Genomic DNA, 23664 nt, shown 5'->3' with positions numbered 1-23664 from the left:
AATTTCTGCCATTGTCACCATGTATAAGCAGAAAGCATATACATGTCTGTATTAAGGGCATGCAGAATTTGTTTTCTTGGAATTATGATTACTGGAAACCACTGGAAAGGTGGATAACAAATGGTTTAAAAATAAATAAATAGAACTTGAAAGGATCCAAAGGCCATCCAGGTAGGTTGCCTACCTACCCACCTACTTACCTGTGAGGGGATCCCATCCACCTCTCTGTCCGTCCATCCATTTTTGAATAAAATGGGAGGTTGATTACACTGTAGCACTCTATTCAAATATTTGTTACTTTTTAAAAATCATATTTCTGCTTTCTCTTTCTTATTTCCCTTGCATGTGTATAATTATATTATTCAGATCGTAGCAGAAACAGTAGTAACTTGTGTTTCAGCTATTCTTTGTTACTTTGAGCACAAGGCAACTCATTCACACGCTTGCACATGTGCACACGCAGAGAGAGAGAGAGAGAGAGAGAGAGAGAGAGAGAGAGAGAGAGAGAGAGAGAGAGAGACTGCTTCAGCAATAGACCTAAAATATACAAAAAACAAGAAAAAAAAGTGGAATCCCATGTGATGGGCTTTATCCAACTATCCAGAGAAGGGGATATTTAGATATTCGGGAGCGGGGGACAGGGGCAGGGTGTTGATAGAAGTTCCATTACATGACGCTGCAATGGGACCGGGCTCATATAATTCTAGCAGAGTTAATACTGGAGGAACTTTTAATAGATACAAACTTCTCAGGCATCAGGGTGGTTTCATATGACATGCACACAGATAAAGTATCCTTTCCGTTTAGTGACATAGGTACTAATTGTAATCTGCTTAGAGGGTTCTCAGGCCAATATACTGGAATGTAAGTTTAATAAACAAATGATGTATGAATCTATCCAGTGGCACTTGTATCACTTGCCTTAGAGTGTTTCTAAGCATAAGCTCAAGGTCTGGCTAGTAAGTTCTCAACAGATCCTAAGGGAATCAGACCTCAGATCGCCAGCTTACTGCTGTCCCTTGAATGCTGAAGATCGATCAGCAGTGCCTTCTGCCTGCTCAAGCGGCTTACTGCTTTGGGTCGGTAAGCGTGCTTGTGTAAAGTGCCAGTCGCTGTCTTATGCTGAGTCAGACCATGGGCGCTGCATCTCACTCAGCACTGTCAACGCTCCATGGTTTTTCTTTTTACCTCCCAGCCTGCCTGCAGGTGCTGCAACCTTCTGCATGCAGAGCATGTACTTTGCCACAGAGCCTTGGCCCTCTCCCTTAAACAGCCCTCAGATTCTCATGACCTCCTGCTGGACAATGATTATGGATGCCTCTCCTCTTGAAGGATCTAAGTCCACGCCTTAGCGTCTCCCCTCATTGCTGTTGGTCCCAGGCTGCCTGGATCTCCCTTTCTCTCTGTATGTGTTTGATGGAATACCTTTAAAATAAAACAGTAAGATATACTGTGGCACTTCACACCAGCATTCTGTAGACAGTGATCTGGATTTACACCCTGTGCCCACTTCCTTCCTTTCCCGTTCCAGAATGGATCAGGAATCATGGGAATCTCTGGCACTTCTTCCCCTTTTTCCAGTTATTTCAAGACTAGTTTACCTTTATGTTGCCTTTTTTCTCTTCCTGCCATCCTCCCTTCATATCTGAGGAACACTCTTTATCCCTAATAACCCCCTTTGTCCTCTAAGCACTTTAGTTCCTTTTCAGGCTTTCCTGACATTTACTACACTGTTGTCTGTCCTGGAATATAGATTAAAGGAAAGGAATAATTAATTTTACTTTAGAAAAATTATTCCAATATACTACTAATTCTAATGTACTAGTAATTTCAAGGTATACCTTGAAACCCCTTTCTCACCTTGTCTGTACCTGAGAGGAAATTCTTGTTCATTTGCATAATACTGATTTCCAGACCAAGTTAAGAGTATACCTAGCAATGTAATTTAGATGATACATCTTTCATTCTGCCCAGATCAGTTTTTCAGTAGTCCTCTAGCTTTTGCATCAGTGTTTTGTCTATTTTTACCAGACTTTAAAATGCAAAGTATATTCAATAAAGTAAATTTATTAGTAAATAACAGGAAAGAGACCAAAAAAATCTGTGCTGTCTAGTCTACAAACCATTTTAGGTGGAGAACTTGTTTTCCAACAATCAAAGTCAATTATGTTAAACCACTTCACGTCTACTTCACATCCAATATTCAAGTTCATATATTAGGGTCAGAACTATGATGTATTTTATTTTCCATACACATGTATTTTAATTGGAGGGAAAGAACTGGTATCATTTGCACTCAGATAAAATGTAATACTCAGATACATGTGATATGAAAAACTGGACCTGAGACAGATTTTTCATCCACTGCATATATTTTGGACTTCAGCAGCCATCAGCCCTAACTGGTATTGCCAGTGGTCAGGGATGATGGGGTTGTAGTGCAAAACATCTGGAGGATACCAGGTTGGGGAAGGCTGACCAGATGTGAAGGAAAATGAGGCTACGTGTGGCAAGGACAGAATTTCAGCAAAGGCCGTTATCTTAACCGAGTACAACAGCTGTCAACATTTTTTTCTTCTGGACAGTATTTGAAGCGCAGTGGCTCAGTTCTCATTTGCATATAGCCACTCTGCTTTGACTCTAACATCCCTGGCTATCAGAGCCAAACATACTTTAAAAATATTATTCTGCTCATGAAGCCATGGAGCTGGAGGGGGCTACCATTCTGAACAGGTTTCAGGTTTGTAACCTCATGGTGATTTGGGGATGCATTTATGTAGACATGTGGCTTGGTGTGTAGAGATACTTGAGTTACTACACGCAAATGATCACATGCTTATACTCTAGAATAATTAGTCTGAAATAATTAATATGAAATGACTGCTACCATCTTTTGCGTTTATTCACCATTACTAATGCAGATTACAATCACCAATGAACACATAAATATGTATGGATTGGGAGAGAGAATCCGCCATTTGACTACTCTTTAACCACCCTGATTTTGTGCTCAAAAATCAGTAGATTTCTAATGTATCTTTTCTCCCTGTCCCTTCTCCCTGGCCCTTCAGCTGCCCAGTTTTTCCCAAGGATTGTGACACTGCAATGTGTGTGATGACTTTTGTGTGGTTTTCCCCCCAGGGATGTCTAGAATGCCCAGAGATATGTTAGCTCTGTGGAGGGCCTAGCAGATGGTGAATCTGGAGGCAGATTTTTTTTTTTTTAAGATGAGTACGGGGAGGTCTCTTTTTAGCTTTTCACAGCTTGCCGTGGATGGGGCCATTGTTCTAGTCAGCTGTGAGTTACAGAGTCTATGGTGTGAGATACAAAGAAGGACCCTTCCTTCTGTCCCAAGGACCTCTTTGTTGCATTTCCTTTTTTGAAATAGTTAATATTTGGACTCAAGGTTTCTTGTCCTTATTATCATGCTTTCTTTCAGGACTTGATCCATTTGCTGTAAATTTCTAGTGCTGGCTTTTCAGATGTGGAAACTGAAGCATTAGGACCCCCCACCCCCAATAAATTCCTAGCTGCTTTGCAGTCACTCACTAAACACTCACAAGCATTTTCAAGTTGCCCTTTGATTTTAAAAAAATTCTTAAATAGTATCGCCCATTTCGTATACATTTTACATTATAAATACAATTGTGTGTATGTTGACTCAACACAACTCAGGTTGCTTCTTGCCATTTGCTTTTACTTGCAGCATTTCCACAAACCATGTGTTTGTTAAAAGGGTGTGTAGTTTGAGCTGATAAACAACCACACAGAAAGTATATTTAGAAGGGCCAGCTGATTTCCCTGATAAAAGAATGCATGCATTGAGTAAACTCATCAAAGCTAGCATGTTCTGTGTGTTACATGTTTAAGTCATTTGTCTAACAAAATGTTTTTACTGCAACTTTATTCACTTTTTCCACCAAAAGGAAACATGAAGATGAACTAGATTGGAATGACATGTCAGTCCTATGCAACCCTTTAACCATGCTGCAGTGGCAAATTTTGGAGTGTATCAGTCGACACGATCATTCCCAGAGCCTCTTCCCGGAGGAAAGTCCAAAAATTCTGGCAGCCACGTTGATTCATATTAATTTGAATAACGCTCAGTGCGCTGCTCAGGAGCAGCAGTTTTGTTCAGCTAATGGGTAACTTGACTGTTCAAGACCAAGCTGGTCCTAAAATAGTATAACATGGAACAATGAATTGTTGCTACAGATATTAATTCTCTTCAGCTATGGTGAGATTACAGGTAAACTCAGAAGGAACGGAGAAAGGTGGCAGATGAGATTAATATCCCTGCTTTAAAAAAAGTGGCAGGGCATCATTCCTGTGAGTCCTGGCTCCACTGCACCATGCCTCTTTCCCCTAGATGCAGCTGACTTGGCTTGTAAGCCCGCATGCAGAATTGCAGGTGTGCCTCAACCCAGCATTACGTGGTATGTCAGCCCATGACCTTTTCATGGAGGCCCACCTGGTCATGACTGTCTTTTTTCGGCACCAAACTAATACCCTCATTTTCTCCCAGGCATCTGATGGCTTTTAAGGATGGACAATAGTATGAGGAGGCATTTATCTCGGTTATCTTTAACAGATCTAGTCTGTACTACATTTGTTTCTAGTTGATGGATTGTTTTAAAATTTTGAGCATTGGAAAAAAATATTCTGTGTTTATTGTATACGTGGGCCATTTTTGTAAGAATGGTTGTGAACTACCCAGACTACTTCAGCTATTGGGCAGTATATAAATGAAATGAGTTTGTATAAATACATTTAACAAAATGGACTTCACAAAATTCACTTAACCTGGCTTATTTCCAGGTGAGTTGAATGTAGCATAACTGCAATTGTCTTGCAGTTGTTCACTTTTTTCATTTTTGTATTTCTCCTGAGACAATATAAGAGCTTTCCTGTCCCCTCCTTAGAGGCATTTTGCAATGCTATAAAAACGGTGATGAAACCGACGAGGGATGGCATCTTTTGGACAAAGTTTGCTCAAAATTTGGCATCCTTAAATTGTTGCCACAAATATATTCCCTTTGGCCTTCCTCTGTTGTCCCCCACTCCCAGGTAGTAACTATGTCAGCCTATTGCAGTGAAAACTGCAAAAAGTCTAGCAAGTTTAATCAGTGTAATGGAGTTTTATCATGCTACATGCTTACCTAGTGCCAGAGTGTTTGCTGTCAGCAACAATTAACGCCATAAATGACCAATATTGATCATGTAATTGTCACCATCAGTACTTTTTCTATTGAATTTCCTTCTGACTTCCCCATTTACCATTCTTCTCACCCCAACATAAAATATGTATTATATAAAAACCTGAAACCCTCCATAATATGCTGTGCACCTCAAAAAGTACTCTATAATCTGGAAAAAATTATGGCAGGATGTAACTTTCTTTAGAAGAAGAAGTTTTTTGGGGTCTTCCAACGGAGCAAAGCTCAGGGAGCCAAGGTTCCATTTGGATGCCAGGAAGCACTTCCTGACAGTCAGGACCCCGAGGGTGTGGAATGGGCTTCCACGGGAGGTCGTTGAGGCCCCATCGGTGAGGGTGTTCAAGGATAGGCTGGACATGTACATGGTGGGCAAGTCATGAGCGGAGCCGGCTGGAGCCGGGGGTCAGACTAGATGGCCTGGGAGACCCCTTCTGACTCGCTCTGTTTCTATGTTTATTTATTTAAACCATTTTTATGCCGCCCCATTCACAAAAAGCCTCGGGGCAGCTTACAACAATAATAAATAAACATAAATAAACAGTTTGTACAATTAGAGTTAAAAAAAATGGAAACATCTCAACATGTACACAAAAACCCCATAAATACAATTCATAAATTAACAATTAAAATAACTTTTAAATAAAAAGGTCTTGGCCTGGTGCCGAAAACCAAGTAATGTTTCTATGCATTATATCATTAGTCCTATTTGCTGGCTTGTACTAAATTTTGGTCCTTCCCACTTAGAGTTTTCATTTTGGCTAGTTTTTCTTGTCTGAACATTTTCCCCAAATGGATAGCATTAGGCTCTTGGCATATTAAAATAGACAGACTTCCTCCTAGAGTTATGGTTACAGAGACATGTGATAGACGATATAATGTCAATCACATTTGATCCATTTTTGCATACTAAACTCCAGACTCAAATCCAGACTCAAAACTTAGAAAAAAACTTAGAAAAAATTGGAAGCATACTTTGATGATTAAACTGATTTTTACTTTAGATCAGTAAGTGGATGTTAATGAGTTTCTGTCATTTTTAGAATTCATGCTAAATACAATTTGCCTGCTAAAGCCAAATGACAATACTTGGAATTGAACATTTGTTAGGTTCTAGGCTTGGTCCTAATGCTTTTAGAGTTTTACAATCTGCTTTGTTATTGGAAATACTTTTTGAGGTTGATCACTTATATTGACCCATGATTCATACTTGCTTTCACTGAAAAATTTGGTACACAGGGTCTAAATCAGGGATGGAATAGTGTATTTGAATATCATATTCAGTCCAATCATGCCAAAAGCTCTGCTTCATGATGCCACAACATCTCTTAAGTAAGGGGTTCTCTACATCAGCTAACTGCTGGAGGTATAATGCTGCTAATGCTTCCTTTACTCGTTAGTTTTGGCAATATGTATCATCCTTTTTTGGGGAATAGGCTATCATACAGCTAAGCTTTGTATTGGAACATGCTGTAATATTTATTGATACATATGTTTGTATAAATTAGCTACTTGCTTCCTAATGCTAATGCATGACCAATATAAATGGATTTTCCATACCCTTTTGACAGCTAAAGGACAATATTACATTAGAAAGATAAATGCTCACTTTGTATAATGCAATGGATCAAGCATATAACAATGCTTTCGATATTTGAACAAATGGCATACAGATGCCACTTTCAAATGGATACAGAGACGGAGATTTGCTCTGCATTTGTTGAAGTTTATGTTCATTTCTATGTTCAGACTTTTGGTCAAAATGGTGATGTAATCTAGCCACTATGTCCATCTCCCATTTTCAGCTTTTATGACTTAATTAGTACTATTATGCTACCTAGATATTTGCATCAGCATTGGTTTATCTTTTGTTTTAATTTGGCATCTGCTTGTATCTGCCAGCTGTTTGTAGTGGTTTTCTTTTAAGCTTTGTCTAAGGTATGTTTGATGATGACTGCTTGTAGAATGAAGAAAGGTGCAGGGCCCACTGACTTCCCTTCCCAAATCATCTCCTGCAAATGTTTGTAAGACAGAGTTACTGGAGAAGGCAAAGGAGAAATTGATATGGAGTTAGTCAGTGGAGTTAACTCAGCAAGAATTTGGAACAGATCCATTATTTAATTAAAACTCTGCAGGGATCTGTGGATTATACTGATTCATCATAAATGATGCAAAAAGAAGTAAAAATATTGGAAGATAGGGTCATCGCTCATGATTTTGCAATGTCCACTTTACCTGTAACAATCATGGCTTATATTTTGTTTTGCGAAATCTGTTCAGGGAGAGCTAACCTGTGCTAGGTTTGCCTGAACAACCTTCACAAATAAGGCTAGTGGAATATCTGGATCTGATCTTACGGCAAATGTTAAGCCATCCTGTGATTTTCAGCATGATATTCAATGAACTTATTGCATGCCTGATTCTGTGTGGGGAAAGCCAGTGGGGCCAGTTTGTGCATCTTTCTTTGTATGGCCAGACAGATGAAGGAGCTTTGTTGGGGCTGAGCCGATGACAAAAACATGCTCTATACAGATTATACGGAAAAGATATCTGGACGGTGGCATCAGATCATCAAACTGAAAAGACTAGGAAAAGATACGAATTTAGCTTGCTATATTAAATTCCCAGCTGTTTGTTTTTGCTTGCTTGCTTGCTTGCTTGCTTGCTTGCTTATCAAGGCAAACTAAAGAAGTTTTGATCTCCAGAAGCTGCAGAGTCATGTGGAATGAAGAGCCAAGACACCTACAATGCTCAGAAGACACTTTCTGATCCTGCTGTTCCCACTGCTGTGACTTAATTTTAACTTTAGAAACTTGAGGGAAAACTCTGGGCATTCAGCCAGAGTTTTTACAGACTGATAAGATAAAGGGTTGAGTGTTTTGCACTAGTTGCTCTTTTTCTTCTTTATACATATTTCAGTCAGTGTTTTAATATCTACATGTATATGTAATATCTAGATGTGTCTGCCTTTTTTCATTGTATCTATTCCCTGTTATAAGTAGAATATATAGAATATCTTGTATTTTAGTCATGCATATGTACCTTAACACAATTAGCATATAACGTGTAGTTTTATAAGGGAGAGAAAGTCTTGCTGGCTTCTTGGGTGTACTTTATTAAACATTATTATTCATTAACATTTGGATCTCTCACTTGGGGATTTAATTGATCAGGTGGTAGTTATGGCAGATTGTGCTGCCACCTTCCCAGAAGCCAGAAAGCATTTTTCTTTCTTTAGGGATTTCTTTTTCCTTTTTAGTATGTTTAAGGGTTGTGTCACCATAGGGATGGTTTCAAATGTATTACATTCATGAGTCTATTTTTAAATATTCAGAAGCAGCAAGGGCAAGATTCTTATGTATGCAATGGCAAACAATATAGATCTTAGATCCTGCGTGGGATAGAAATATTTGAGTCCTTAAAAGGTAGGCAGTGGTGAGATTTACAATTCAGGCCTAAAAGACTGAGTTTTTCTTAGTCAGCTCTTGGAGAATTATGCATCCAAATGACAGAGGACATCATATCTGCTTTCTGCTAGACTATTTAAATTTATTATCTATGCAATGACCTTTTAATATTTTTTCCTAGAACTCCAGTCATCTGTTCTGTGTTTGATACAGATGATTAATAATTTTGGGTTTTGACTTATTATTCAGTTAATTGGTCAAAGTCTGAAGTGATGTCAACTGGAGATACTGTTTCCTATAATGTACTAACTAACTGGAACTGCAGACTCTGCACAGATTTCAGTACTAATTTGAAAATACTCAACTCCCAAGATATAGCTCAAATGATTAAGCTAAACCTGAATAAGCTGACAAATAAGATAGTCTGGGATGTCAATAGATGGACATTTCAAGTGTATTTATTAGATTTTATACCACCCAATAGTCAAAGCTCTCTTGACAGTTCACAACAGTTTAAAGTGATTTAGACCATAAATTGCAGTATAAAATTCAGTATAAATAGTTTAGGCTGCAGCATGCCATGGCCATAAATATGGAGGTGCTTCATTGAGCACATTGAAGTTATAACATGCCTTGAGGCAGTTGCGACTGATGCAGCAGGGTGACTAGCAGGGCATGGCCCCGGGGGGAACTGGGACCATGGGTGTTCAGGCTACACAGCCCAACTTCTTCCCAAGTTAAGAAGCCACCACTATTATAAACCACCTGAAAATACTCCATGGTAGCAACTGAAGTTGAATCCCACTGTTCAGCCATGCACAACACTGGGGAAGCGGGGATGGCATAAGTGCGAAGTATCTCTGAGTTCCACACATGGAGAGGGGTCTGTCTCAATAGATCCTCTTTGCACAATACCGTATAGACTGAAAATACTTTGAACTGGGAACTTGTAATTTCTACATTCCTTCGGTGTGGAGTGATAAGAGATCTGCTGGATCCGGCCAAGAATCTATCTAGTCCTACCTTCTGTTTCCAAGTGCTCCTCCAAGAAGCTTCCAAGCAGGGCATGATAGCTGTCGCTTTCTCTTTATGCTTGTGACGAGTCCCAGATTTGGACAACATGGCAAGCTGGCTTGCGAGTGTAATTAGGGAGCTTGGCTGGCACCTTTGGTGAGGTTAACAAACTTGTTAATCACACAACAAGTGTGCAAATCAGGTGAATATAATATAACAGAAACAGTAAATAGTTTCAGATATTATTTTCCAAAAGTTAACTCCCACCAACTTAGAAACGTTATTGCGTTTACCGGAATAAATATATTTCTGTTGTTGGTATGCTTATTTTTTTTGTCTCAGGGGAACAAAAGCTGGCCATTTGATTACCTCAACTCATTTCCAATTTGAATGTGATAAAATTAGGTGATGGATTTAAATTCTGTGCTTTCTTACTGAAGTACTGCATTAATTTAATATAATGGATTTTCTTCATTTTGGGGTAACATTTAGCTTGTCGACATCTTTCTGCAATCTACAGTATTGTCTACCTGGAGCACAGGGCAACATTAGGAACAGTGATGTAAAAGAATAACTTAAATCTATAATGTTGTGCTTATTTATTAAGAGTGTATGAATCAAAGATCTCTTTCTCATGCAAGGTACTAGGAGTTTCTCTTGAGGGCTCTGATTTTTTCCCTCTTTCCATCTGTGAGGGTTTTTTTTTTAAATTTTTATATCCCCTTGGTAGCATAGGAACAAATACCAACATTTTGAAAGAGCTAATGTTCTTTTGCCTCTTTTAGTGCAACTGTGATTAATCAAGCATCCATTGTTGGATCCCTAGTTCCCTAGGGTTGGGTGTGGGGATGTGAAGAAGTCAGTATTTGGGGAGTAATTGCAGTCGCCTGGTCATCTATTAATGCCACAAACCTGCTGGAAAATATGTAGATTAGGCAAGAGGCAGCATCACGTTCATGTTTCCGTGGACATAATTCTTTATGTGGTGCAGTGGGAGGCTATGTCCATCTTGTTTTCTGGAGACCATGAATGAAGTGTGTGTGTGGGGGGAGGGTCTTGGAAAAGAAAACAAAAAACGGACTCCTCTTGATCTGGTTATTTCCAAGATTTTCTCCTTTTTTAAGTGATGCTGAAGTTAGTCATCTTGTTCAATTAACTAGAATTCTGAAAGAGACCAGCTTGGTGTGACTGATATTGCAACTGGTACAACTGAGTTAGCTTTACATGCGTTGAGTTCATGAGTCAAAGCAGGACGAGTCTAATGCTCAACTCTAACATGCTGCAGAAACTGGGTGAAGCAAGGTTCTGAGAAAGACCTCATTTTAAAATGGGAGCGTCTGCAGAGGAAAGACTGTTGTTCAGCAGCAGAGAATGAAGACAGACCAGTCTCTGGCATTTCCTGGCATATTTGCAATTCCTTTTTGTATTTCCTTTATTATCGTGCTATAATGTCAGATAAATTATTTCATACGTCCTCACACAAAAATCTGTCTCCTCTAAGGCAAAGTTTGAAGGTAGTAATTCTCCTTTAACTAACCTGGAGACCACTGAGAATGTATAGCCTGCCATTTAGTATGCAGTCCAGGCAAGGTGTCTTAGGACCAGACCATAAGGAAGGGAAGAGGGAAGGGAAGAATAAACTACTGAAGCTTGCAAAAAGCAGGCTGCCAAAACCTCCGTGTTTTATTGGAGCATATGCAAGTGGAAGCATTGGCAGTGGTGGTTCCGTTCTCCTTTCATTATCTTGTTTTGATTTGAAGGATATTTGATTTGTATTTTTGGCAAGCTTTTTATCTATTCCCAAAGGGGCTCCTTGGCTGCCACAGCAGAGAAATAGCCACAATAAACACATTATCTAATACTTGTAAATGTCATAATATTGCTACTGCTTGACACACCAGGGGAGTGAAAACTTCCCCAAAGAACTCCAATAAGTCTGCAGGAAAATACCTGGTAGGTAAATCTGAAACAAAGTTGTATAAATGCTGTTGCTTCCAAAATCAAATACAAACTGCTCATAAATAGGGGAAGAACAAATCTTGCGCTCATGACTCATCTGTAGGACAAACTGTGAAATGGATTTTCTCTATTTTTGAACAGTTGCATTTTGCTTTTATTAGAATCCTAGGTATTTGTAGCTCTTCTTTTCAGTCCTCTTAATCTAATCTGAGCTGAACCAAGCACATATGTGTGTAAGTCTCACTTAAGTTATCCTCATAATACTACATGAACTAAGCAGTAAACAGAGACCACTGATAATGATTTTGATGACTTCCAATGATTTCTGTTTTGTAGAGTTCACCTTTTCATGTGAGATTATCCTGGAACAGAACAATGTCCTGAAGGCATTTTGCAGTCAGAATTCTGTATGATTTCAAGTGTTTCAATGTTTTCTACAAAAACAAAAACCTTGATTGATAATATTCAATTATTTGGAAAAGAAAGTGTAAGGAAAAGGTATACTTTCTAAAATACACAAAACAGCTTTAGATTAAGGGTGCTTTCATACAAAAAATGCATACATTTGAAAAAAAAATACATACGACTTTCTGTGCAGAAAAATGCTGACATGGAACTGGGATGGAATGATCATAAAGAGGGAAAACTGAGAACCTGAACAAGATCAAGCCTGGAGGCTGTGCCCAGGTTCTCATAACATAACAAGCCATCAAAGTTTGCATTGTTGTTTGTTTTTTGGTAATATGGTTTCTGCCTACCATGATGATTTCTCATATTCTCTGACCCAGGAGCATAGTTTTATTGTGGTACTGAAATACTGTACACTAGGTTCACACAACACAACAGGCAACTTTGCATGGTCATCATGGTTCAAGGTTGTTTTGTTTTTTGTTTTTAATCATTATCTACCAAACATATGATTAAATGTTTCTATGTTATTGTAGGTTCTGTCCTCCCCACTCAGGCTTTCCACTGTTGGCATGTATCCCATCAACCACAACCCATGAAATTAAAAACCAAGCTGCATTGCTCCCTGCCTTCACTTCCTGTCTTCTCCTCATGTCTGCAAATCTGTTACTGGGCAGAGAAATATAGTAGAGGTTGAATAGCAGGAACAGCTCCTAGAATGGCCACTCTTGCCAGGGTACTCTGTGGTAGTTGCACACCAGGACCATAGAACTATGCGCCTGGGTTTGGACAATGCAACAAACCATGGAGATACAGAGAAACCATTGGTTTCTTCTCATGGTTTCCAAAACGGATGGTGATGAAATACCATAACTAGGTTCAGACAACACAACAGAGTTGTGCACTTAACTGGGTTAAGTGCAACAGCAAGAGGCAGGTGTGTGGAGGAGGAGAAAGATAACTACAGTAACAGACCACTTGATCTTCTATTAGGTGAACCATGGTAAAAAAACACAAATTGTGGTAACCACACACTACTGCTTGCTCTTACATATGAACCAGCCGTTTGTAACTCAGTCCATTAAAGTAGGACTTCTGTCATTTCCTGTCAATTTCCACAGCACTCACAAGCTTAATTCTAAAATTGTGCATCTGTCTTCCTTCACTGTGCTTCTTTGTCTCTCCTTCTGTCTTTCTCATGCTTGTGTTTTACATAGCTTTGCAAATTATCACCTTCTTTATCTCCACCAGCTTGTAACTTAACTTCTGCTGCTCAGGTCCCTTTGAACTAAAAGTGCCCTCATCTTCTCTTGCTCTTTTAATCTAACTGGCAAAGCTTGTATGCTGGAAATGCAAGTACTCATTTCTTGATGCTACTGGAAAATCTTCCCTGGACTAATTCCAGGATGTGAACTCCCAACAGTTTGCCCGTGTTGTCAAGAGAGACCTGCTGCTCTCTGTTACAAAGCATATTTCAGGTGCAAAGCTTTGACTGTTAGATGAAATATCCATCAGGGAGATATTTTTAGGAGTAATGAGGGCATCTTGTACTATATTTGTTCAAAACTTCTCCCAAAATGTGGAGGTATATCTGAGGCAGGTTCTATAAATGTGACCCTCATCCTGTCTTTTCCAGAAATCAAGGGCTTTTGCATTAAATGTTGCACATTTCAGAATTGTAGCTGAAGTGGCCAGGACCTTACCTTTTCAAGGGCAAAGTGTCTTCCAATTGTGTGGTTTTTCTAGTGAACTGATTGCCCTTAATCTTGTGTGTGCCAAATTAACCATTTCTTATTAGTGTGCAGTTGTGTCTCTCTGTGTATAACATTTTAAGTCTTCCTGTTTCAAGGGGGGAAAGCTAGATTTTAGGGGGGAAAGCTAGATTTCCCACAGCTAGATTTTTCTAGTTGTCTGGTGTTGGGATTGCTCAGTGCCTTCATGCTGAAGTAAATGGAGCTGAATGGTCCACTGTGAAAGAAGAGAATAGTGGCAGCATTACTGAGCTTCCTACTTTAGCATTCCAATCCCCCATGATGATGACATCATTTTTGGGTGTTAATTCTAGGAGGTGTTGTAGGCCTTCACAGAACTGGTCAACTTCAGCCTCTTCAGCACCAGTGGCTGGGGCATAGACTTGGACTACTGTGATGTTGAATGGTTTGCCTTGGATTCGAACTGAGATCATTCTGTCATTTTGGAGATTGTATCCCAGTACTGCTTTTCCTACTCTTTTATTGACTATGAAGGCTACTCCATTTCTTCTGAGGGATTCTTGCCCACAGTAGTATACCTGATGGCCTTCTGAATTAAATTCACCCATTCCTGTCCATTTTAGTTCACTGATTCCTAAGATGTTGATATTCAGTCTTGTCATCTCTTGTTTGACCACATCCAACTTGCCTTGATTCATGGATCTTACATTCCAGGTTCCTATGGAGTTCCTTTGCAGCATAGGACTCTCCTTTCACCACCAGATACATTCACAACTGGGTGTCCTTTCGGCTTTGACCCAGTCACTTCATTCTTTCTGGCGCTACTAGTACTAGCCCTCTGCTATTCCCCAGTAGCATATTGGACAGCTTCCGACCTGAGGGGCTCATCTTCCGGTGTCATATCTTTTTGCCTTTTGGTACTGTCCATGGGGTCTTCATGGCAAAGATACTGGAGTGGGTTGCAATTTCTTTCTCCAGTGGATCATGTTTTGTCAGAGCTCTCTGCTGTGACCTGTCCGTCTTGGGTGGCCCTGCACGGCATAGCTCATAGCTTCATTGAGCTACGCAAGCCCCTTCGCCACGACAAGGCAGTGATCCATGAAGGAGTGCAAAAAGATAACACAACTTAAAGAAAAATCACCTGAGATAATTGAGCATGTGTGGTGGTCACAAAAATGGCAGGTCTAGATATACAGGATTCAGCTAATTTTATGACTGTTTAGACCATAAGCTGCCACCTGTTGAGCCAATATGATGCCTCCCAACTGAGAACTCATATATTGACTTTTTGGTCTTCTTACCTATGTGTCATACATAGGACCACTTATGCATACATGGAAGACATGAAATCTGAGGCCACTGTGCTAGAAGTCTGCCCTTTAATGCCCCCCTCCTCTAAATGAATAGCAATACGATGCAGAAGGCAGCAGAGAGACCAGTATTCGCTACAGGGGCCTTGTACTAGGACCTAGTCTTCATAGGCCCCTTTGCACAGCAGTGATGATATATGAGGACAAAGAGGTCCCCAAGTGTTTTGGGTGAGGATCACATAACCAAAACACTAACTTGAATTTAGTTCAGACAGTTCTCTTCAAGGAAACATTTGCAAACTCGAGGGTTGGCAAGAGATTCATCCAGTCATGATGCATGACGACTCCATATGCAGGCTTTTCATGCCCACATCTTTCCAGTGTCATGATCTACCCCCAACATTTACTTCTTCACATAAGGGTCTCCTACTTATGGAAATATGTAATGTGTGAATGTCACACTGTAAGGTAGCAAAGATAAGTGAATTGTGGATTCCTTAATTAATGACAACCTATCCTGGGTAGCAGCTTCATAGTGTATCCATAAGACATGCTGCCCCGTATCCTAATCTTTGGAGGAAAGATTGAAGGAACTGGGTGGGTTTAGCCTTGAGTAGAAAAGAATGAGGGGGGATATGATAGCACTTAAAGTGTTGTCCTACAGAAGAGGGCAGAGAGCTGTTCCATATCATCCAAGACTAGAAGGGAGGAAAGATGGGCTGAAGTTATGAGAAAACAGATTTGACTGAACATCAGGAAAAACTTCCTGATGATCAGAGCATGCAGACATGGAGCCAGCTTTCTAGGGAGGGGTTAGTCTCTGTTGCTGGAGTCATTCAAGCAGAGACTGGACAGCCGTCTCTCAGGGATGCTTTGAACAGGATCCCTACACTCAGCAGGGAGTTAGACTCACTAGCCTAAGAGGTCCCTTCCAAATCCAAGTTGCCAGGATTCGAGCCTCTCAACATTTCATTCCCTTTTAATGTTGTCGTGGCGCATGCTATAAAACAAATGGGCTCATTGAACAGCCATAATGCAGCATTTATTTCCAATTTTACTTTTTGGCTTCATCTACATATATACTGTATCTTTGTGCAAAATGTTCAAAAAGTAGTATTATCTCTTTTTGGCCTTATTTCAGCAGAAATCGTTTGAGACAATAAAAGTAAAAACATGCAAGATTTTGCTTCATATGGAGGAACGGCTGCCTTACACATGCCCAGAATCCTCCCTTGTGTTGCAAGGGAATGTGGTGTTTGACAGACCTGGATTTTCCTCCTCCTGGCTATCCTCACAGGTCATGCCCAGGCCCAGTTGTTCCTTCGGCTGCTGCACCTCATACAGTATGAGTGGGGCTGTCTGGATGTGCCGTGACTCCACTTGCTCCCCTTCTTTGCTACCTCCTATCAGCAGGGACATAGTAGGCTGTTGCTCTTGTTCCTCAATCACTTCGTTCTCTGTGGAGGATGCAAGGATGTGCATGTTGCATGGACTATCCTGTTCTTCTGATTCTTTATCCAGAGAATGAATTTCTAGGTTGCCAGCATCTGGGTTCTCTTTCCTTGCACGTTGTTCTTCTTCAAAGGTCCCTTTCCAAGACAAAGAGCCAAGCTTTCCAAGTACCAGAGGCTGCTGTACATCTAAATAAAGAGTACTCTGGAGTGTCTGATCTTCCTTGTCATAAAAGCCCTCAGGCCCAGAATCTCCACAGGCCAATTCCCTTTGCTGCTCTTTCTCATAACTTACCATCTCAGGCAGAGGGCTGTTGTCTTCCGACACAACAGGCTGTTGGCTCTCCTCTTCTTCAGTATAAGCAGTTCCTTTAGATTCAAAATATGCATAAAGTCGCCCTTCTTGCTGTTCTTTTTCTTCCCTTATACTCTGATGTGTGCTCACTTGCTCCAGTAAAAGGAGCTGCTGGTTCTCTGGGTGCTTCTGCTCTATAGTGTGGACAGAGACATCTGAGGGCAAGCTAGTAGTTAGCTTGTGCAGATCCATTGTACACACGCCCCCCAGGGCCAATGGAGTGGCGTTTTCTGGTGCAACAACTTTTTGATCCCCTGGATGGGGAACATGCAGATGGTCTTCCACCCTAAGAATAACTTCTGATGTGGCGCTTCTAATGGCTTGGGCATCTTCCAGTTTCTTCTCATAGGCTGAGCCCTGGAATGAAAAGCTCAAAGCTTTTGGTATAACAGGTGGCTGGTTTTCCTGCAAGTTTAGGTAAGTATGCTCTATATTGTTGGAAGAATCTTCCATTACAAAGTCTGGGTGCAGCTGCACCCCTGGTTGCTCTTCTTTATGGTTTCCACACATGGTGGACAAAATATCTGGGTATTTTAATTCCACAGATTGTCGTGCTTCCTCGTGGGCTCTGTCTTGGTAATCCTGATAACCCTCTTTGTGGCCATCTCCTTGAGATGCAAAATTCATCTGGCCCCAAGCCTGTTGCTTTTCTATGTTACATGTAACATCCAGAACTATTTCTTCATGCTCCCAAGCCTGCAATTCCTCATTGCATTGTACACTTGGTTGGCTGTGCAGTTCCTGCAAGGCGGGCCCACCTTCAAACTCAGTAGTGGAGTTTTGCTCTTCTTGCAGTTTCTTTCCATTGGTAGCCAGTCTCATGAGTTCTCTAGATTGTTGTAGCTCTTGCAATGGCAGATCTTGGAGGTCCTGCTTCAGTTCCTTTTTATAGGGTATACCTTCCAATAAAATACTTGCATTATTCTCTCCTTCTGATTGCTCCTTTTCATGGGCAACTTCCTGGAGCAATGAACCTAACAATTCAGGGGTTTTGGGTGGCATAACTAGATGGTCTTTCTCCTCTGCAAGGGGTGTTTCCTCTGAAATATTACCCACTAAGCATTTCTTTTCAGTTTCTGCATATAAACTCCAGTTGTCTAATCCTTCCTTTTGTTGTCGTGCCTTGCTTTGTGTGTGGGAAGTTTCTGTGTTTATTTTCCCTTCATATTCCGTTTTTCCTTCCAGACAGATATCACCTAAAGCTACAGGTATATGAAGATCTTGAGTTGTTTTGTTATAAGGCTGGGTAGGAAGTGTTAGAATTGGCTTGATGGCCTCTGTCTGTACAGTACCCAGGTCACCAGCAGATGTCATATTCCAGTAATCTTGGGCCCTGTTTGGCTGTCTTTCTTCAAACTTGGTGTCCTTAAGGGATAGATCTACAGCATTATTTTTTTCTCCATTTTTTTTCTTTCGGTCCTTGGGTCGCCTCCCTGGCAGGTACATCCGCCTGCAGACATACAAGGCAGGAATTAGTAATTCGAAAGGGGTGGTGGTGGCAGCTATTAACATTTTCTTTTTCCTTTCTGCAGTCCTATATCCTAATGCCTAAATACTCTAGCAGTGTCCTCTGTTAGTGTGCCTAATTATAGGACTGCGACTGCTTGACAATCTGGGTGGAATATTAATATATCAGGCTGCGGTTTCCTTTCTCTCCAGGCAATCCTTGCTTCATTAACTGGGAAAAGCCATATCTAAACTTTGTCTCCTTAATTCATGGAAGAAATCAACCACTGTGCAGAAGAACAACCGCTCTTACCTTGCAGGGATGCAGCAACACAAGCCTGAGACCTGGAAACACCCTGTTGGGCGTTCTTCTCTACCAACATCTGTATCTTCTTCAATAACATTCGCACCACTTATTCCCCTCTCCTCACTCATGCCCCAAAATCAAGAACAGAAAAGTAAAAGGAAATCCAATGCTGAATATTAGAAAGGAAATACACTAACTCTTAGCCAGTACTTGGCTTCTACACTCTCACAAAAATGGGCTTTATTGACCAGTGACACCATAATGACCTTTACCAGCAAGCACAGTCTGTGTGGCAGTAGCAAACGGAACTGTTCATAGGCATGACCTTATGACATCACCCATTCCAGAAGGCTGCTGGGTAGCCATGACAGCCATGGCTGTGCTTCCCCAAAACTACATGTTTGTACCAGAACATGACATTGTTTTGTTTCCTAGAGACTAGAGATAGCATTTCTCCATCATCACCATCACCACATTTACCTCCCACCCTTTTTCTTCTTGCAGGGAACCCAAGACCACTTACATAATCTTCCTCTTCTCCATTTTTCATCTTCTTAAGAACCCTGTGAGGTAAGTTGGGCTGAGAGGCAGTTACTGGCCCAAAGTCATGCAGTGACCTCCTTGGCTAAGTGGGGACTAGAACCCAGATCTCCTGAGATCCAGTCTAATACTCTAACCACTCCTCCACACTAGCTGACAATGCATAACCTTGATATTTGCATAATGCCAAAGATTCCCCGAGGAAACCTCCTTCCCCATACATCCTTGTTCTCTGCTTCAGAATCCTCCTTGGCAAAGACTCCAGACTGTTGTGTGAGCCAAGCTTACCAATATTCTGAATTTTCATAGAAATGAAAGCATGGGCACAGCTCCCCACTGTCATGGGATGGGCCGTGTGTTTACATTTTGTTGTTACTTTATAAAAGCCTAGTAAAAGCAGCCCAGCTGCAGAAGAGGGATGCCTTTGCTGTGAGCTGGTCCTTTCCCTCCTTCCCTCTGGTTCCAAAAACTGGAAACAACCCTTTAAAATGTGGTTCCTTTATTGAGACTTCACTGATAACAGAACAGTTTGAGCTCCAAAGAGTCTTCAGCCGTAGCTGAAAAGAGAAGCCTCTGCTCATGCAAAGAGTCAAATCCAAACAGGAAACCTCTCCTCCATCCTTCCCATTCAGTGAGGCTTCTGGTGTCAGGCCCAGCATGGCTCTCACTGCTGGAGAGCAAGATGATGCATGCAGCTGTGGAGCCCATTTTTCCAATGTCCCCTCCTGGGCTCAGAGACTGGGTCTCTCACCTGCTCCCCCCCCCCGCCACATTCTGAAAACCCTTCCTCCCCTTCTGAAATGGGCTGTCCTTCATGTTCAGCCTAAGAAACTTGAGAAACCGGTTAAGAAGCTTCAAAGGCTCCAGCCTGCCCTGATCCTACTCCTCTTGTTCAGAATCCAATGACTTCCACTGAACAGTCTGCAACATGCCCGAGACTGGCCCTCCCTCTCTTTCCAGAACCAAGAACATAAGAAGAGTCAAGCTGGATCAGAGCAAGGATCCTTCTCATTATTCATCAGCTCACACAGTGGCCAACCATCTGTCCATAGGAATTCCCCATGCAGGACAGGCAGTGCAGCAGCACCCTCCTGTCATGTTCCCCAGCAAGGGGTGTACACAAGCATACTGCCTTGACACTGGAGGTAGCATATACCCACTCAAGACTGGTGGTTATTGATAAGGGTTCTCTTCTGTGGATGTGCACAATCCCCTTTTAAAGCTGTCCACATCCGTGGCTATCAATACATCTTGTGCAAGTAAATTCCATAATTCAGCTATTATTATAAAGGTCCTTCCTTTTTTCTGCTCTGAATCTCTGAGCAGTCAGCTTCCTGAGATGAACCTGGGTTCCAGTATCATGAGAGAGGAAGAAAAATGCTTGCCTGTCCACTTTGTCCACATCATGCATAATTTTGTACATCTCTATCTTGTCTACTATTAAAATTGTTTCCTTTGCATATTCCATTTTCCACTCGGTATCCAAAGGAGAAAAATTACAGAACTACTTATGTTTTGTCCTTAATCTGAAAGAGATGTATGACTTGCATTAAACGTAGGCCATTGTGTGGTTGTCCTTGCTAACATATTTAATTAATGAAATTTGAAATTTCTAAGTGATTTGTTCTGCTAGAAATTGTAAAGGGATAAAACTTCAAAACCCAGTTTAGTACTTGATCAGTCTTCAGCTATTAATGCAAGAGAAATGTTTCTCAGAGAAAATTATTCCACTGGATTCTACATGTGCTTTCAGAAAGAAATACGATTACAACTGTACAACCACATTTCTTAGAAATAAAAGCTCAAGAACATTGGACTCTCACTGAGTTGCACAAAGGTGCATTCCCACATCTCCTATGATATGCAACAGAACTTGAATACATTGATAACTATCACTGGATAAAAATATGCATGTTGATAACCTGTTAATTTGTAAAAAATGTGCCTTTTGACATGCCAAAATTACAAACAAAACAGAAATCTAAGATTTTGATTGAAAATATTCATTCTAATAGCACATATTTCAGCATGGATTAGAATATTGGATGGCCTAACTCGTTATGATTTCAGTCTTCAAAATCATGTAACTTCTGGGGGTGATGTCCATGGACATTCTCAGTGGCTGTCCTCAAATATAAACACCCTTCCATAGGAAGTGTGCAAGACAGCTTTGGGCACCAGAGTTAAGCTGACAATTATATTTTGAACGATACCATAATCTGATTGATCCTTTATAATTGGATTTTAAATTATCTGCCTCCCCCACCACCACTCTTCTGGAGAGATGGGCTATCAGACCATTTAAAGAACTAATAATACTAGATATCCGTCATCAGAGGGAACCCAAGCTTCAACATTGGTGTTCCAAGAACTGTGCTTTGGAGTACTTGCTTATCTCAATATCTAAATGTGCCGAATATTTTTAATGGAAAGTTAGAGTCATGCGCTGCAGCATTAGACCTTTTTTAGTCTCTCTTGAGTTAGATGAACCTGTGGTTAAATAATACATTGGAGCAAGTAATGACACATGATTGCTTTTGTCAAAAGTTGTTATTGCTGTCAAGTCATCTCCAACTTATGGTGACCTATGAATGAATACCTCCAAAATGCCTTGTCCTTGACAGCCCTGCTGAGCTCTTGTAAAGCCAAGGCTATGGCTTCCTTTATGGAAACAATTTGTCTTGTTGTTGGTCTTCCTCTTCTTTTGCTGCCTTATTATTTTCCTAGCATGATTGTCTTCTCCAGTGAGGCCTGCATTCTCATGATACACCAAAGGTACAACAGCTTCAGCTTTTACCATTTTTATCATCTTTACATCCAGGACTAGTTCTGGCCTGCTTTGATCTAGCACCCACTTTTTTCTCTTTCTGCTGTTTCCGGATAATCACAAACTTCTCCCCCAACACCATGCTTCAAATATAACAGTTTTATTTCCTGTCAGCTTTCTTCCCTGTCCAGCTTTCGCATCCATACACAAGGATCAGGAATGCATAGAAACAGAGTGAGTGAGCAGGGGCCTCCTGGACCATCTAGTCTGACAACAGCATGGATTGATAACTATGGTTACCAATGCAGATGCTCTTGGCCTTGAAACACCCTTACACCTCATAATGTTTTCTAGTTCCTTCTTGATGCCCTTCCTTGTCACAGTCTTCTAATTTCTTGGCTACAGTCTCCCTTTCAATTACAGACTGAGTCAAGGTCTGTAAAATCTTGCACAATTGCAATTTCTTCATTATTGACCCTAAAGTTATGGACTTTGAATTCTTCAGGAATGTATTTAATTTGTATTTTGGCTCTATACTTCTGTTGGTGACCATTTTCAGCTTTACTCTGATTTTTGATATTAAGAGTTCATGGTCACTGCTGCAATCTACTCCTGGCATTATTTTGGCAGTGAGAATAGAGTTTCTCCATCTCTTAGTTCCAGGATCTAATTGATTTCCATATTGGCCTTCTGGTGATGCCCGTGTGTGTGTGTGTGTGTGTGTGTGTGTGTGTGTATGTCTTATCATTTGCCTGAAGTATATACTTATAATAAACAGATTGCTGACTTCACAGAATTCTACAAGTCATTCTTCTGCTTCATTTCTCACCCATAAATTGAATTGATTTTGCTCTGTGTCCCACTTGTATGTTCCACTCCCCTAGGATTATAGCATGTATTGTTTTGCTGTGTTATCTATTTCCTCTTGGACAGTTACATAAAAGTTTCCAATTTCTTTTTCTTCAGCATCTGTTTTTGGAGTATAGACTTAAATGATGGTCATGTTGATAGGTTTTCCTATCAGACTGACATTACCCAGCCAGGTTTTATGCTATAGTCCCTTACTGCTTGAGCTACATCTTGCCTCAGTATTACAGCCATTTTGTTTCTTCTGAATTTGTCTATTCCAGCTTAAAGCATTTTGTGTTTATCCAACTGAAGTGCCCCTTTCCAGTGCATTTTAGTCTACTCAGACCAAGTACTTTGATAATTAAACAGTCCATTTCTTGCTTTATTGTTCTGCGCTTGCCTTGATGCATACTTCTCAAGTTTTGTGTTGCAATTGTATGTATTGTTCAGCACTGGATTTTCCTTTCACCTCTGTGAATGTCTGCCACTTAACTTCCTTTTTGACTTTGATCTAGTTGCACCATTAGTGACTGTGCTGCTTTTATGTGTCCTTTGCTCTTCCCAAGTAGCTGACTGAGTGCTTTCTGACCTGGGACTCTCATATTCTGGCACTATCTCTTGTTGCATTTTGGATTGTTTTATCACAGGGTTTTCAAGGTGAGAAAATTCAGAAGTGTTTTACCATTGACTTCTTCTGCACAGTACTAACCAGGGTTAGTACATCACTGTGACTGTCTGTAAAAGATCCTTCATCCATGCCTCCTTCAGCTGCTACAGTAGCTGCCTTTCAGAAGTATTTCTGCCCTCACCAGGTGTAGAAATAGAATAGAAGTAGAGTTGGAATGGGCCTATAAGGCCATCACATCCAATATCCTGTTTGGCCTCCATATGTGGTGACCCATCCAACTGCAGGCTGGCACTTTTCC

At 40.7% G+C, this 23664-nt stretch overlaps 1 long non-coding RNA gene across 1 annotated transcript; it reads left to right on the top strand.

Moving 5' to 3' along the window:
* On the top strand, positions 1 to 23370 carry LOC123025621. The gene is made up of 3 exons (XR_006415142.1): positions 1 to 13; positions 2559 to 2560; positions 23308 to 23370. It is a non-coding gene; the product is annotated as an uncharacterized LOC123025621 (long non-coding RNA).
* Positions 23371 to 23664: the final 294 nt, after the last annotated feature.

This window comes from Varanus komodoensis, unplaced genomic scaffold (assembly GCF_004798865.1).
Source record: "Varanus komodoensis strain SLA01 unplaced genomic scaffold, ASM479886v1 scaffold28, whole genome shotgun sequence".
Taxonomy (NCBI): domain Eukaryota; kingdom Metazoa; phylum Chordata; class Lepidosauria; order Squamata; family Varanidae; genus Varanus; species Varanus komodoensis.
Note: the sequence above shows the minus strand (reverse complement) of the source record. Positions and strands in the feature narration are given on the sequence as shown.